This window comes from Plodia interpunctella, chromosome 15 (assembly GCF_027563975.2).
Source record: "Plodia interpunctella isolate USDA-ARS_2022_Savannah chromosome 15, ilPloInte3.2, whole genome shotgun sequence".
NCBI classification, from domain to species: domain Eukaryota; kingdom Metazoa; phylum Arthropoda; class Insecta; order Lepidoptera; family Pyralidae; genus Plodia; species Plodia interpunctella.
This window is the reverse complement of record NC_071308.1, coordinates 6,566,144-6,581,429: the sequence shown is the minus strand read 5'-3', so window position 1 is coordinate 6,581,429 and position 15,286 is coordinate 6,566,144.

Genomic DNA, 15,286 nt, shown 5'->3' with positions numbered 1-15,286 from the left:
TTAACACCAAAATACAAAACAACGACAATCAAGTAGATAGAAATCAAATTGAACAAGTCAATGTGAGTAAGCAGAATTGTCACAGATGTGTGTTAATTTTTATTAATGTGTGTTATTTTAATATTATTAAAAAGTTAAATAGATAAATTATCCCTGGCACACAAAAGTAATCCCATTTAACACAACCCTCTGCTTTTTTTTGGAAAAATTCCCGCTGATCACCGAAGAGAACAAACAGGTGACGAATGGGATTTTTTTACAAAAATCCCCACTCGTCACTGAGACAAAGCTAGGTATGACGAACGGGAACGGCCGAGATTTTTTGCATATTAAGTCATATGAAATAAGGGTTAAGAAACATATTACAAAAGTATCATTTATATCAGCAATTAACATAAACATGCACAATGCGAGTTTTTATCGGCACAATCAATACGGCATTTGTCCGGCTTTACAGAGCACAATCAGCATTGAATTCGTACTGAATCATAAGTGCTTCTGAAGTAGTTTTAAATTGCCTTAATTCCTTTTCAGTTTGGAAATACAATTTTAAGTCCTCTTTAAGGGGTCCAACTTTAAGTGATTCGAGTAGTATAACTAATTGGGTATCGCTAACTTAGTATAATTCCAATTTACAGCATAATCCAACTTAAGATAGGGACGATGGGATCCCGACTGTCCCCCTGAAGTGTCGGAATTTGCATGCATTTCAAACTTTTTGTCGTGTTTCTGATGTGAATGGCCTCAAGAAATTGGATTTCTTACAGGAAATTTATTTTTACATTTAGATATTTCTGGATATCTAATAAAATTTATTTATCGTGAATATTAGCTGAATAAGAGTAGGTTGCACTAGTCAACTTTGACGTTAACCAGCGCTGTAAAACGCAAAGTACGACATTTCGTCTAAACGTCAGCGGCGCGCAGATCAAAATTAACGTCAAAATTGAGTGAACATAACTAATATTAAACTATTAGAAAAACACCAAAATGCTTTTTTGTATCAAGCTGTATTTTTATTCTCTGAGACGTCATGATTCAGACAAGAGTCGTGCAAGACACAAAATACCTTTACTGGTTTTACTAATAAGCGAGGTATGTGATGACAATATAACTCTATAACTCTCATGTGAAATAGGGAAAAATATCTCAAAGAATTCAGTCGTGTTCTTTCATTAATCCAGGTGGACAATTCAAACTTTGCCGAAATATAATACAGTGAAAATTACAATGTTGTTTGTTGTGCCATAAACTTCAAGGAGAGAACAAAATAATTATCTTACAGAAAAAAGAATACATTCGTAAATCACTTTTGAAGCCAACTTATATCGTGTAAATGTAAAATCTAAAAGCAATAATATCAGTGTGTAGATCAATCATTACCGTCATATAGGTGGAAGTAGGAGTTTATACATCTGGGCAATAAGCTGGCTATGTTTGATCTTTCGCCTATTTTGTTATTGTCTCAAACACAAGACTGTCACAAACTCCACACAGCCTCAATTTTGTGAAATGGTGCCCATAAATGTCATCATCATTCGCCTACTCTTTTTATACATACCCATTTTATATAGGACACCAAGTAAAAAAAAGAAACGGTGCACTCCGGAAGTGCCGGCAAAAGCGAAAAGTTGAATAAATGTTTGACGTCTTAGGAATTTTCGATCAGGTCAGGTGTCCTAACGCGAGTTTAACATTTTTTACCCATCACAAGAAGTGCACAACACCGCTAAAGAAGTTTTCACTTCAAAAAAAATCATTTATTCCAGACTTTCGAAGTCCATCCATCTCTTCCACTATTTCCAAATGTCATCAACTTTCATGTTAAGTTACTTCATAAGACGTATCCAGCCAAACACATTCGATTCAACGTACTTATAATGAATGCATATCTCTCCCCATCTGAGCGTTTTACTCTTTTAAAAAAAAAGCATGCGGCCCATCTTATGGAATGGGGTCATAACAGCCTATGGACGTACAAATATTGTTGTAATCATTAAGTAAAGAAGCTCGGGGTCCGCTTTCTTACTTTTTCTACTCTACTTTACACGGTCTTCGATTTTCCAGACGTTGACGAGATTTGCACGTATATTCTCCTCGGGTAATGGGTAACATCTGTATGTGCTTTAGTTTATGACTTAACTTATTTTAAAAGAGACCGTCAGAGCGTTAATACTTTAAGGTAGCAAAGTTATCTCAAAGTAAAAATTTAACGAATTTCTCTTTTAAGATTCCGTGTTAGTAATCCTTATAATGTGATTCACATTGGAAACCCTGACGCCTTAATGATTTTGGTAAAGGCTCAACGGCTGAGGAAGAAACCGTGAAATGGCTCAGATGACAGAGATCTCTTAATAATTTAGGACCAGGTACAAGAGACCGGTGAAGGAAAACATCGTGAGGAAACCTGCACACTGGTTGATTATTAACTTGTGTGTGAAATGGAGAAGGCAATGGCAAACCACTCCATTAATAATACCAAGAAAGTTGTTGTGTGTGTTTCACTCCACGTAATAACCACGACCCTTAGCCATGAGGAATACGACTATTAAGAGACAAGAGACCAACAGCTAGTGCACCTGGTTTCTTGGGGTTAAAATATATGAAATTGGCAATATAGCAAAAGCTGTTCTGTTGTTTTTTAATTTTGTTTCGAAAATACCCGAAGATTTGTCTTTTCTGAATTGTCGAAAATAACACTTGTCAGAATTACTGAAATAAGTCAATATTAAAGGTACGTATGTACAGAACCCTAAATCGTAAAAATGTAACTTGCTTTTACTCGCGGTTCTTATTTGTTCGTTAGAACGATCTTTCCAACAGAACTTAAAGGTATTCGCGTACCAGCGCAGTTTCAAAAATAGAACAAGGCATCGACGTCTTTCCTCTGGAACATCTCAACCATTAACAAGGTGCGGTAAAAAGTGTTGCCAACAGTAATATTTTACGTCGAAAACCTTTTAAATCGTAAACATTGCCGGCTTGTTGCGAGAAAAACCAAGTTGAGAGCGAAAGTAATGAAGTTTTAAGATTTATATTTTTAAGAAGTAAACTTGCAGTAATTGAGCTCACAATACAAAGAACTTTGTTAGGTATTTGTATCTTTGAAGGTTCGTTTAGGCTGCAAATGGTGTTTTATGGGGCTTTCTGAAAAAACACAGTAAAGCAAAAGTTTGCTTACATTTAAAAAAAAGTTACAGGTGGCGACATACAACTTATGTAGCTACATTTGTACATCAGTGCAAAAGTTTATAAAATTGGGAAGTTTATAAATATCTATCTGTATTATATTATGTAAGAACGTATTATGTAATATATTATAGATCTGCTGACTATTTGTAAAATTATAGCACCACAAAAAATACGTCTAATTTGTGTTATTATTTCAAACGACAGTATAGCTTAATGTAATCAATGGCTCAGTACACGCCCGGCTAGCGGTAGTTAGCATTACAATTTATAAGATGATAGTAGTGATGATGATAGTTAACAAAATAAACCAAAACGAAACTCTCCAAATTTTTGAAAACGAATTTACAAAATTCGATTTAAAATTCAGTTTCTAAACATGAGAAATGGCTCCATAAAGTATATTTACGAGTGTCACCACACGGCGACGTTAAATGAACAGGATCTGGATTCTTTATACAACTGATTATTGTATTTATTCTCTCCCAGCTTTCCTTGCGGCTTTACTCGTGTGAACGTCGCACGGGAAAGTTATTTTTCAGAATTCAAGTATTCCTGAGAAAACCTATGCAAAATTTCATTAAGATTTGTGACGTGTGATTTTTAGTTGAGATTCTGTTGAAACAAAACATAGTTTCAAAAACTAATTTAAGTGTATTAATTAATATTTTTTATATGTGTAAATATAATTAATATTCTATTTAAAAGCGCTTAGTATCGAGACTTTTCTGGGGATAGTTGGCGTTTTAATGCCAGTTAACTACATATGAATTAATATATAATAAAAAAGTATATATTCAAACATTGACACTTTTACACACATCACATTTTAGTTTCTTTTTTCTTAAAAAAAAAACATTTTTCTTTAACAAAACAAAATACTTATTTGATTCCACTCTGTAAATATGTCACTCTGTAAATAATACAAATTTTTATCCTATTTTGGTCCACCATCAACTTTTGATATGAGCAAAATGATTTTAAGCAGTTTTGAGAATAGGCGCGCCCGGTCGCGAGTGTCGCGCGCGGCCATTACTGGCAACCGGTAGGTCGTTACGCCAACATGTGGCTCCACAGACTTGTTATTGTGTAGGCTCGACTTTTCTAACAAATAGGTAGGTACAAATTACCTAACTACAAAAAAATCATTATAAAAATGTTAACTGTTTTTGTCAAAACATAAATAATAACTTATTCTAACAAGTTCAAATTACCCAATTACATTTTTCTAAACTTTTATTGTACTTGTATACATAGGTAATTGAATTACATTAATAGCAAGAAAATAACGGATGGAAGAATCTCACACCAGTTTGGCCCACTTACGCACAAAAAAATACTGAGCTGAATAGTTCAGCTTAAACTAAGAATTCAACACAAAACTTATTTCAAAATAATGCTTACATAGGTACAAATATTTGCCGGCAATAATGTTGGCCCAGTTCTATAAGTAAGTACCTACCTCTCTTACATTTACGAAAAGAAAGAGCCAGGCAAAGTTAAATAGGTACCTACTCAAGTCAGTATGATGCCAGTAGCTGGTTTACCTCAGAACAACTTAATTATACATAAACTCGTGCAAAATCTAGTGGGATCTATTCACACTAAACCCCGAGCACAGGTTGTAAACAATTGCTTAGTTTACAGCGTAATAAAATGACACAACGCGTGCAACTTTCATCGGCTTCTCTGAACAATTTGAATGTTTTACTGCAGAATAAATAGTCCTAATGTATAGAGGGTCCACTCTTGGATAAAAGCCATGCGAAATCGTAACTTATCACGAGGCACAAACGTTCATTATATCGATTCATCGACTCAAGTGCATTTAATAACAAAATTATGGTGAAGGAATAAGGTTTAGCCTAGATGCATTTGATATAGCCGCCTCGTCAAACTATTATAAAATATTAGAACATGATAACCTTTAATTTGAAAAATCATCAAAATATTGTATGACCCCACATGGAGACTGGCCATCTTACTTAAAATTCGCAGTAACGCGCTGGTTTTACAAAGTTTAGTTTTACTCTCAACGGGTTTGCAAAACAAACGTAATTTGTCCGTGTCGTGGTGTGGAAACGACTTGGTATGTTTATTTTGTAACGTAACATTCATTCGGTTACCCGTTACACGTATAAATAAATCCTCAAACAGTTTCAAATTAATGACCATTTTCCACAATTCTTGTAGCAGAAAACAGTAAGTACCTAATATCTTATGAAAGTAATAAAGAAAGGAAAGAAGGATAGTTACCAAAAAGACTAAAAATGTATTTTGGTTAAAATGACATTGATTTGCATACACAAAAGGTGATAAATCAACATCAATCTAATTACATCCAAACAATATTTCAAACGGGCACAAAATACGCTACGCCGTCACCGCATTCCCGCCAAAACGCTTGTACGTTATCTGCGTTGATTTATATCCCTGTTGATTGCGACCATGGCGCCATCTGTGAATACAACCTAATCAGGCCATTGTGTGGGCCTTATAATTAGCTTTGTTAGGCCAAATTAGTAATATTAACGCATAATCGCGACGTTTCAGCAGCTAATTAGTTACCGTGAATTATGATCGGATGTCACGTGAAACTGATTATCTAATATTTAATATCCACATTGGTTTTACGCTCATAAGTGTATTATGAATAATTTGTTGCTTAAATTAATAGGGAACATTGTAAATATTTACTGTTAAATAATCTAATTTCAGAAATGGTAATGTAGTAATGTAGTAACGTAATTAATATGTATTAATATTACTTTATGATTAACTATACATATGTCTCTTTCTTGTATCTCTGCGTAAATAAATAAATAAATATATCTAGGGAAATGAACTCATTTCATCGATAAATCTCTCTTTCTCTCATGCAGGCTATGCACATTATAAGCAATAGATAAAAAACATTTTGTCAACTCTGGTAGATGAACTAAAACAAAAATAAAACAGTTATTTACTTCTTAAAGCATATAACATTCAACCACTTAAGGACTGATACACTGGCCATTTATACAATAAAACAAAAACTAAATAGGACCCCAATTCAGTTTTTCTTAGGCCGGATCTTAAGTAACATTTTCTTTGATCAGTAAACCAGCGTCATTACCCCAATAATAGACCAAAACAAAGAGGCTCTAATAAAGATTCTGGAAAGTTCCAACAAAAACATTTTGCGCCACTACTGGATGAATGGTCTATTCTCTGTACGAAGACGAATGGGCCCCGTTTGTTCCGGTTTGCTCCCATTAACCCAGGCTTTAAGATATACCCGGGTCACTGTAGACGAAACTTATTCCCATGTTGTTAATACCAATAAGTTGGTTCTCTGAATTTATTGAGGTTAATACACGATGAACAGAGTATAAAATATATATGTCCAGAAGTGAAACTAAATTTTGCACGCTTAGAACGGCAACGTAAATGGAAATTTAGTCGTTAGTTGACATGAAATCATGTGAAAGTAAAGCATCTAAGGAAGTTGGTAAATAACCTATTACATAAACTGTAATAGGATAAATCCTATTGATAAAGACTAAGACAAGAATTACCTATTCTCCGCATGCCGCCAATTTTCCACTAGAGCTCGTGTGGATCTAAACTAGCAGTTTAACATATGCAAGTCCCGTAAGCGAATGCCTTTCTGAAATTCTAATATAATCTGAATCATAGGATATTTCGATGCAGGAGGGAACTTCTACTGTCCACGTATGACGTGGATATTTGTTAAAAGTAGACAACAAAAGCTAATTTTAAATTAAGTATAATTGTAATTCAATCTAAAGTGTTTGGTCTGTCACATACGCGCATACAGAAATTACTGTTAAATAATGATATTCAATAATTCAATCGTCCCTATCGTTGTATAAATAACAGTAGGTACTCCGATATCTCATGACTTAATTATGTAGGATAATAAAATGGGAAAAACAAAAAAGTACCTACAGATAACGTCAAAGGAAGTATCGAAAGTAAGATATTGCAAGCAACATATAGAAAACTAGAATACTCACGAACAGTAAATCTGTAATTCTAACCAAAAATAAGATGAAAAATTACTTATCGTTGTGCCTTGAATTGTCTATTCAACATAACCTCTCAGCATAGGAATCCTAAGTCCTATAAAGCCTGAAATGCGAGCTGCGAATGGTCCTCCGTGGTCTACGAGCCACGTACGCCCAGTTACGTTTAAGGCCTCCAAGAAACGTTTATGAGAGAATCACAAATGCATTTTTCGTGTAGTGAAAAAGTGCCACTATAGTTAGAACGCTCGCCCCTCGGGCTTTCAAACAAAGCAAATGGCGAGACACACTGCAGAATAATTTTGGGAACAAAAAATATTCACTTATTTTGTGATTTAAAGTAAGACCCCTGTAGCATCGCTTCTGTTTGAAATTTCGTATAACCTAAGGGCTATATCCTATTATAGACATATTCAATTGTAGGTCAAATTGTAATAAAATCTGTCAATGCGAGATAACAAGATAAAGATGGCTGATGAAGTTATCGGAAATGTGAGTATGCAATTATATTAACGTCGACGAAATTTTTACATTGAAACGAATCCGATAAAATATAATTCAATGTATTTATTTCATAATAAACATAGATGTATAGTTATATATTAAACGACAGGTATTAAACGCGCATACCTTTTTTATTTCCCAGTCGCCCAGTGACCACGGACCTTTAATAACAAGGTCCAAAATGTCTGGGAAATAAAAAAAGGTATGTGAGCGTTTTCTATCGTTAAATATATAATTGTGCAACGCGAAAGTTTAAAAGTATTATAAGTAATATAAGTAGTATTAGTATAGAGATATTTATTGCCATGAAGATGAACTAAACGAAGGCGTCTGCTATTTGCTTGCTAAACGTAATAACGGTGTGTCCGCATAAACCCAACCGTTTTACCTTTATTTTTGCTGATTTGCCAGGATAGATTCTTATTTTCTTGTCAATCCGCGATTGACACTGCGAGTTTTCTGACACGAAAAGTATTTTGTACGATATTTCATCTATGTTTGCTTGTACGACATGCGTACAAACTTACACTTGTGACATTGATAAAACTGTTACTACTGCCTTTTACCTACTTTTTTATCTTTTGGTTTTGTAGTTACTTGACCATCCCTACTAGTATTGTAAATACGATAGTTTGTGAAGATGTATGTATGTGTATATGTTTCTTACTATTTTACGCAAAATCTACTGGACGGATTGTTATGAATGTTGTACACAGGTAAAATATAATTTGTAATAACATAGGGTACTTTTTATACCGAAATTCCGACAGGAGCCAAACCCAGAGGCGCAGCTAGTTTTAGATAGACAGGTCCTTGTGCTGCCTGGTATTTGCATTCCCAATCATATTTGCAATCGCATTCAGAAGCAGGGTCGACGTCAGGCAGGCGGCCGGTTGTAAAATCACAGCCTGTTAACATTTTAAAGTTTTCTTTTGTAGGCTTCGCGACTTCACAACCCCGAACGGAACCTGCAGAACCAAGGAACATGCAGAGAGTGAGAGATTAAGACCTTTGATAGCAGTCGAATAGCTCATAAACCTGAAGTGTCATCTTCATAGGACATCAAAACGGCTGCAGAAACGTTGAATTTGCATTTAAAGCAGTCACCTCGCCGCGGGCCTGCTTTTATTACAGTTTAAGTGGCGTAGCTATTGGGCTATATACCCCGGGCGCTGCTAGATATGGGGCCCTCGGAAACCTAGAAAGGTACCAGCCACCTGCGATAACCTCGAATACTAATAATTTAACGACTAGTTAACGATAGTTGTCACAAAAAAATCAAACACATACCTCTTCCTCTCATCTGAGATTTTTTAGGGTTCCAAGTAAACAAAGAACCCTATACTTCCGCGGCCGTCAAGCTTCGGCGCCCAGGCCCGGCTTTTCTAATTTTTTTTCGAAGAGTTCTCCAATATAGGTACATATATTGTAGATACATAGTTTGTGTGATACCATTTCGTTGTTGTCAATTTTTTAAATGCACATATTTGTATTATGATTCGGCTGTGATTTTACAACCGACCACCCGCGACCCTCCTTGCGAATGCAACTTTTCCCAAAAAAAAATAGCCTGGAAGAAATCTCATATAGCTATAAGACCGCCGTTTGCGCGTTCTCTTTGTTGATCTATGTGAGTTTAAAGTTATATGTAAGTACAAGTTACACGTAACGTAAGTAAATGATATTATAATACCTATGTGTTCCTTTTTCTCAACACAACCTGTTGAGAAAAAGAAACACATAAAAATAATAATAATAATAATAATCTTTTATTTTCAGACCAATTTTGTGTTGTATTTTTTTAGTATAGGATTAGTGGCAACTAATAAAAGACAAGTACGTATATACTCTATAAACACTGTCTGAACACCGTGCCACGTTCGCCACTTTATCAGGTGACTCTAACCGCAGTCGACACCCCGCAATCATCATAATAACGGCGGCTTGCACCGACTAATGTCATCATTTGCATTTAGAATGGTCGCCAGCCATGTGCCTCACTTTTATTAGTATTGCTCTGAAACTTGCCAAAAATCTTTAACTTCTACTTAGACTATGATTATCATAACATTTTATTTCTCAATTTAGCAACGGCCCGTCCCGACTTCGTTCAGTTAAAAACATATTAGTGCTATAAACAAGATTAGTGCTTAGTGTTTCCCGCGGCTTCACCCGCGTAAATTTCCCCAGAGAACAGTTATTTTTCCGGGATAAAGAGTACCCTATGTCCTTCCCCATATTTCAAACTACATGTATGCAAAATTTCAAAAATATTGGTTGAGTAAATGAGTTAATAGGTAACAAACAAACTTACTTTCGTATTTATAATATTAGTTAGGAGGACCTAAACCTTCCTCAGGAATCACATTATCCAATAGCAAAAGAAAAAATCATGCAGTGGTTAGTTGAGTTTATCGCGAATATGACTTTTGTTTTATAATATGTAAGGATGAGGATATGCAGTAATACTGAGTCTTATGTTATAGATTACATTATAAAAAATGAGCACAATGCAAATTAATTCTCTTCCAGTAGATCCCGAGAGGATGCTTAAAGGAAGACTGGCGTGTGAATAAAATAATACAAAAAAAAACAAATTAAATTCAAAAATAAAAAAACACATAGGTACATAAAAATATTTTACTTCAACATATGAATAATACATATACCTACTTATCTACATTTTGTATGAGGCCCCGTGAAAAGTTTGACATTATTTTTCGTCAATAAACTTGCTATGATCTTTTGTTTTAACTCAAAAATTCTAGTTCATCACCTCACCAGTAAAACCCGTATTTGATCACATACCTTCCGGCTTTCACTTGTCTAAGTTGGTCTCTGGATCTAGACATAAATTCGTCGGCCTAGGCCGAACTCGCTCTCTAGCTAGACTTTGGCTAAGACTTGTAGCCAGACTTATCCAAGATTTGGCAAACCAAACCCAGAAATGCTTCTTAGCTATCTTGAAAGTTAAACCTATTATACATACCTAGCTACGTGCAGGACAATATATATTTGGTGCAATTACAAAATATTATTATAATTGTGTATTTCGTAAGAACAACCATTTAAGCATTTTTTTTATTTTACTAATTTGTCGTCATTCATAAATGTTATTTCAGTAAGTACTTAGGAAATAAAATAAAAATACACAGGAGTTAATTAACAACAGAGTTGTCTCTCTAAGTGTATATTAGAGTAATTTATAAACAGCTCAAAGGTTACACGAACAAAGAAATGAAATTATATGCTGTAACAATAGACAAGGAATTACAAAGAAATTTAATTAACTACATAGGTAGGGAAATTTGGAGAGCTGTATAACGATCCCATTACCCAGTTAAGGTAAGTAAAAGAAAGCATTCGGAAGTTCGTAAGGTAAAAATGCTGAACAAAGTTGGTGAGGCTGAGAGTACCTTTAAACAAAAGTTGGTTTTTATAGCGGGGGGAAGAGACCATTTCTCAAGGCGCCCTGCTAAGTGGACAAAGAAACGCGAGGCTAAGATCTCAAGTACTTTACTTAAAACGTTACTGCGTTGCCCAAAACTTGCTGGTTGTATCACGCAATTCACGAGATGACGGCATCGAAGCTGACTTTTTGTATTCATTTTGCCAGCGAAAATTACTGTTTTTTTATGCTTTTGAAAAATTCTGTCTGGCAGCCGGCCAGGTACAAATTTATGTCTTGGGTTATAAATTGAAATGAATTGTTGCTCTTTAAACTAATAACTGAGAAAACCACATAACACATTACAAAACATTGCACCATGATTGGGTTTGTTTATTCAGGAAAAAATATCGACATTTCTTTTTCAATGTAATATACATTACCGCAGGCAGCTGGAGCCAACATTATACTTGGTAGGTATAGTAGATGATGTCTGTGGGTAGTAGTTTACCAAGCTCGCCTCTCCATCTATACCCACACCAAAAATTACCTCATTCCAATGTATTGAGGTGATTTCATTGACGTGGGAAAGTTTGAAAAATATTTAATCTTCTCCATGATCTTACTATATTAATGTTCTTAAAAACCAAAAATTACTTTCATGTTCTTTAATATAGATTACATACTGTGGAGTACCTAATCTATATTAAAATGGATACGAAATAAAATTAAAACTGTAACTTCCGCCCACCAGTGCTAGAAGCAAAACAAAATATTCAAATTAGTTCTGCAGTTTATTTAATCTACAATTCGGGATTTAATAAGCAGCTGAAGAATATTGAAGTTGAGTCCGTCTGGTGCAGCAAACAAGTTTTTAATAATTGTCCTCCCTTAAGCAAGCTGAAGGCTGACAGCGAAGCGGAGCGAAGTTCGCTGCTCGACGCTCCACTCCCAAATTCAAAACTTCCATATCAAAGGCACCATTACTATTTAAGTGCTCTTCTGTACTTACTTATTCTATGGTATTTGAACCTGCTTTAGCAGGCTATCAAACTATCCAATGTGAATTTTCGCAATGAGATATACTTAAATTAAGTTACCAGTTCTGTGATAAGTATGAGTAATTTTCTATATTGGTTGGCAAATTGAAATTAACATTCTTGATATTTTAATAAAACGTCTTTCTATTTTTTTTAATATCAATTTCACATATTACTTACTTAATATACACATGTATACGAAGTAAGTATATATGAAATGTAAATATACATATATTTACATATTCTGATGTACTTAGTATTTATTGATGATGTAGCTATGTAGATACGTTCATTATAAATTATACATGTAACTATACTTAACCAAACTTTAAAGGCACAAGGCGGAATTACCTTATATAGGTATTTAGTAACCTACTTACATAAAAATTGAGTAATTATTACCTACCTGAAATAGAATATAGGATATATAGGGTAGGATATTATTAATGCTGAAATTCTCACGGATGCCAAGGTCCAGGGAACAATTAGTTTTATATTTAAATTTACTTGTGATACAATCATGGAAGTTTAGGAAATTATATGTTTCTTACTCTTTCAAGTAGGACTTGCTAGTTGTATTACGTAATTCACGAGATGACGGCATCGAAGCTAACTTTTTGTATACATTTTACCGAATCGTAATCGAATTATAATACAGTTAGTACATAATATCTCGATGAGCACATAAGATTACTTTTACCCCTGTAATTCCTATAGTATAGTTTTATCATGTATCCAATAATAATGTTAATATATCACGGAAGCCAACCCCCGGAACGCAGTTACCTATAAGAACTAATAATTCCAATCCACTTATAACACAAACGTATCCATGGCAACCAGTCAGCTTCAGAGATGTTCAGTAATGGTAAAACGCTTATTATCGTCGAACACAAAGACATGGCGAGAACAATATCGCGCGAGTATTGAAATACAAATGGTGCGCTCCAAAAATATGAATTGTGTTACTGGGACCGTCTTACGGAATATAGAAATAACAGAAGCTATTAATAAACAACAATTATAATAAAAGCTAAATTAAAATTTAAGAATCCCTGCCGATGTTGCTGGCATCATCTAATAAATAAATATATATATATTAGGACAAACACACAGATTGAGCTAGCTCCAAAGTAAGTTCGAGACTTGTGTTATGGGATACTAACTTAACGATACTATATTTTATAACAAATACATATATAGATAAACATCCAAGACCCGGACCAATCAGAAAAAGGTCATTTTCCATCATGACCCGACCGGGGATCGAACCCGTTCAGTGGCAAGAACCTTACCACTGCCCCATCGAGGTCGTCAGATAAAAAGAGCTGACGCTAAATAAAAAATTTGATCAACATTGATTTACGATGCCACGGACAGATTTGGCTTAACCGATACACAGACACGTCATACTTGTAACTCACCTCAATCTTTTGTCAAGGTTAAAAATCTTTTAGGTGGCACGTAAAGGCTAGAATAGTGATAACACTATCCTAGCGTTTACGTGTCACCAAAAATAATAATGCTTACTAGGGAAAGTTGCATGAAAACTTGAATAACATATATGGTTAGTTTTTCAGCATTAAGGCGCTTACAATCCCAATCACCTGACATGATATTTATTAATGCTAAAACAATTTGGTTTGTTACGTCAACCAATCTTCTTTGAATTTCGCAGAAGAACATTCTTTCATCTATCTATCATCCCGGAAAAAAGTTTATTTCCACGATATTTCTATTTTGCGATCGCAGCCTTGTGGAATGTTTTCGACGCAAATAATAAAGAGGGAACCATTTGCCGTTGAACAAAGAGCTCAAAGGCTGAATGCTTGACGCAATTAAAAGTGTCGGGGCATGTGGAAACGGTTAGGTAGAAACATAGTTACATAACGTAGGTACCTACCCATACCCACGATGTTGAAAAAATCAGATGCTCTAGCTGCATGTTAGATCTTACATCGCTAAGCCGCAAACGACGACGCTAGTAGCGACCCGAGGAGTTAGTGCGGGTTTGCATTTCACTTTTCACCATCGAATTGATTCGAAGTGAGACGCAGCGAATCACATTGCAGTGTGGTTGTCGTTGCGGCCCAATGGCGTAATATGATTGGTTCGCTTCATCTCACTTCGAATCGACTCGATGGTGACATGTAAATAGCATTGTCGCACTACGCACACCGGTATCGCACGGTCTTACGCTGTTCTTTTATGTATGCACCTTCAATGTAAATCATCTAAAAATTAAATACTGTATTAATATTCGTTCCGTGGTTAAAAAGAAGTACAAGCTCAGAAACAGACGTGGCGGGCGACTTTTTAACCCCCGACGCAAAAAGAAGGGGTGTTATAAGTTTCACCGCTAAGTGTGTCTGACTGTCTGTGTACGTAATACCGTAGCTATTCAACGGGTGAAAGAATTTGGGCGCGGTATTTTTTAATTAATAGCTATTTTTTACGCGGTGGTTCTTAGATATGTTTGATCAAAATCGGTTCAGCCACTCAAAAGTTGTGAATATTGAAAGACGGATTTTTTTATTAACACTACTAACAAATAAACTTGTTTATTAGTATAAACAAGTTTATTTGTTAGAATGATGTGATATACCTACGTAGTAGGTAATTAAATAAGTTATTCTAAATGAGATAACACCATAAGTAGGTACCTATTTCAGCACGTTTCGATATTTATAAATTAAATTAATATGCTTACATAACTAGGTTCCTATAGTTCCTAATTAAATTTAATTAAGTAAAATATTGTATTGACAGAAATGGTTATTCAAAATTATTATAATTGACAGGAATTGTTATTCAATATGATTATAGTAAAAACTGTTGCAAATATCATTATAATCCGTTTCACACTCAGGAGACGGAAGACAGAAGGCCTACCACGAAACATACAAATACGTAGCACTATCGTCCTCTTTATCCCGTGTCGTGGAAGCATCGTGTAAAAATAAGAGAAAACAAGTTCACGCAATAACGTGCTAGCGTGCTACGTGTTTGATGTTTCGTCGTAGACGCAAGAAGCGATAGAGGCGTAGTGATCCCGTTAATAACACCCTTTTGTTTGTGTGTCATAAACTTACAAATATGAAAAAGTTCATTAAAACAAAACTTTCGTAGAGAACTAG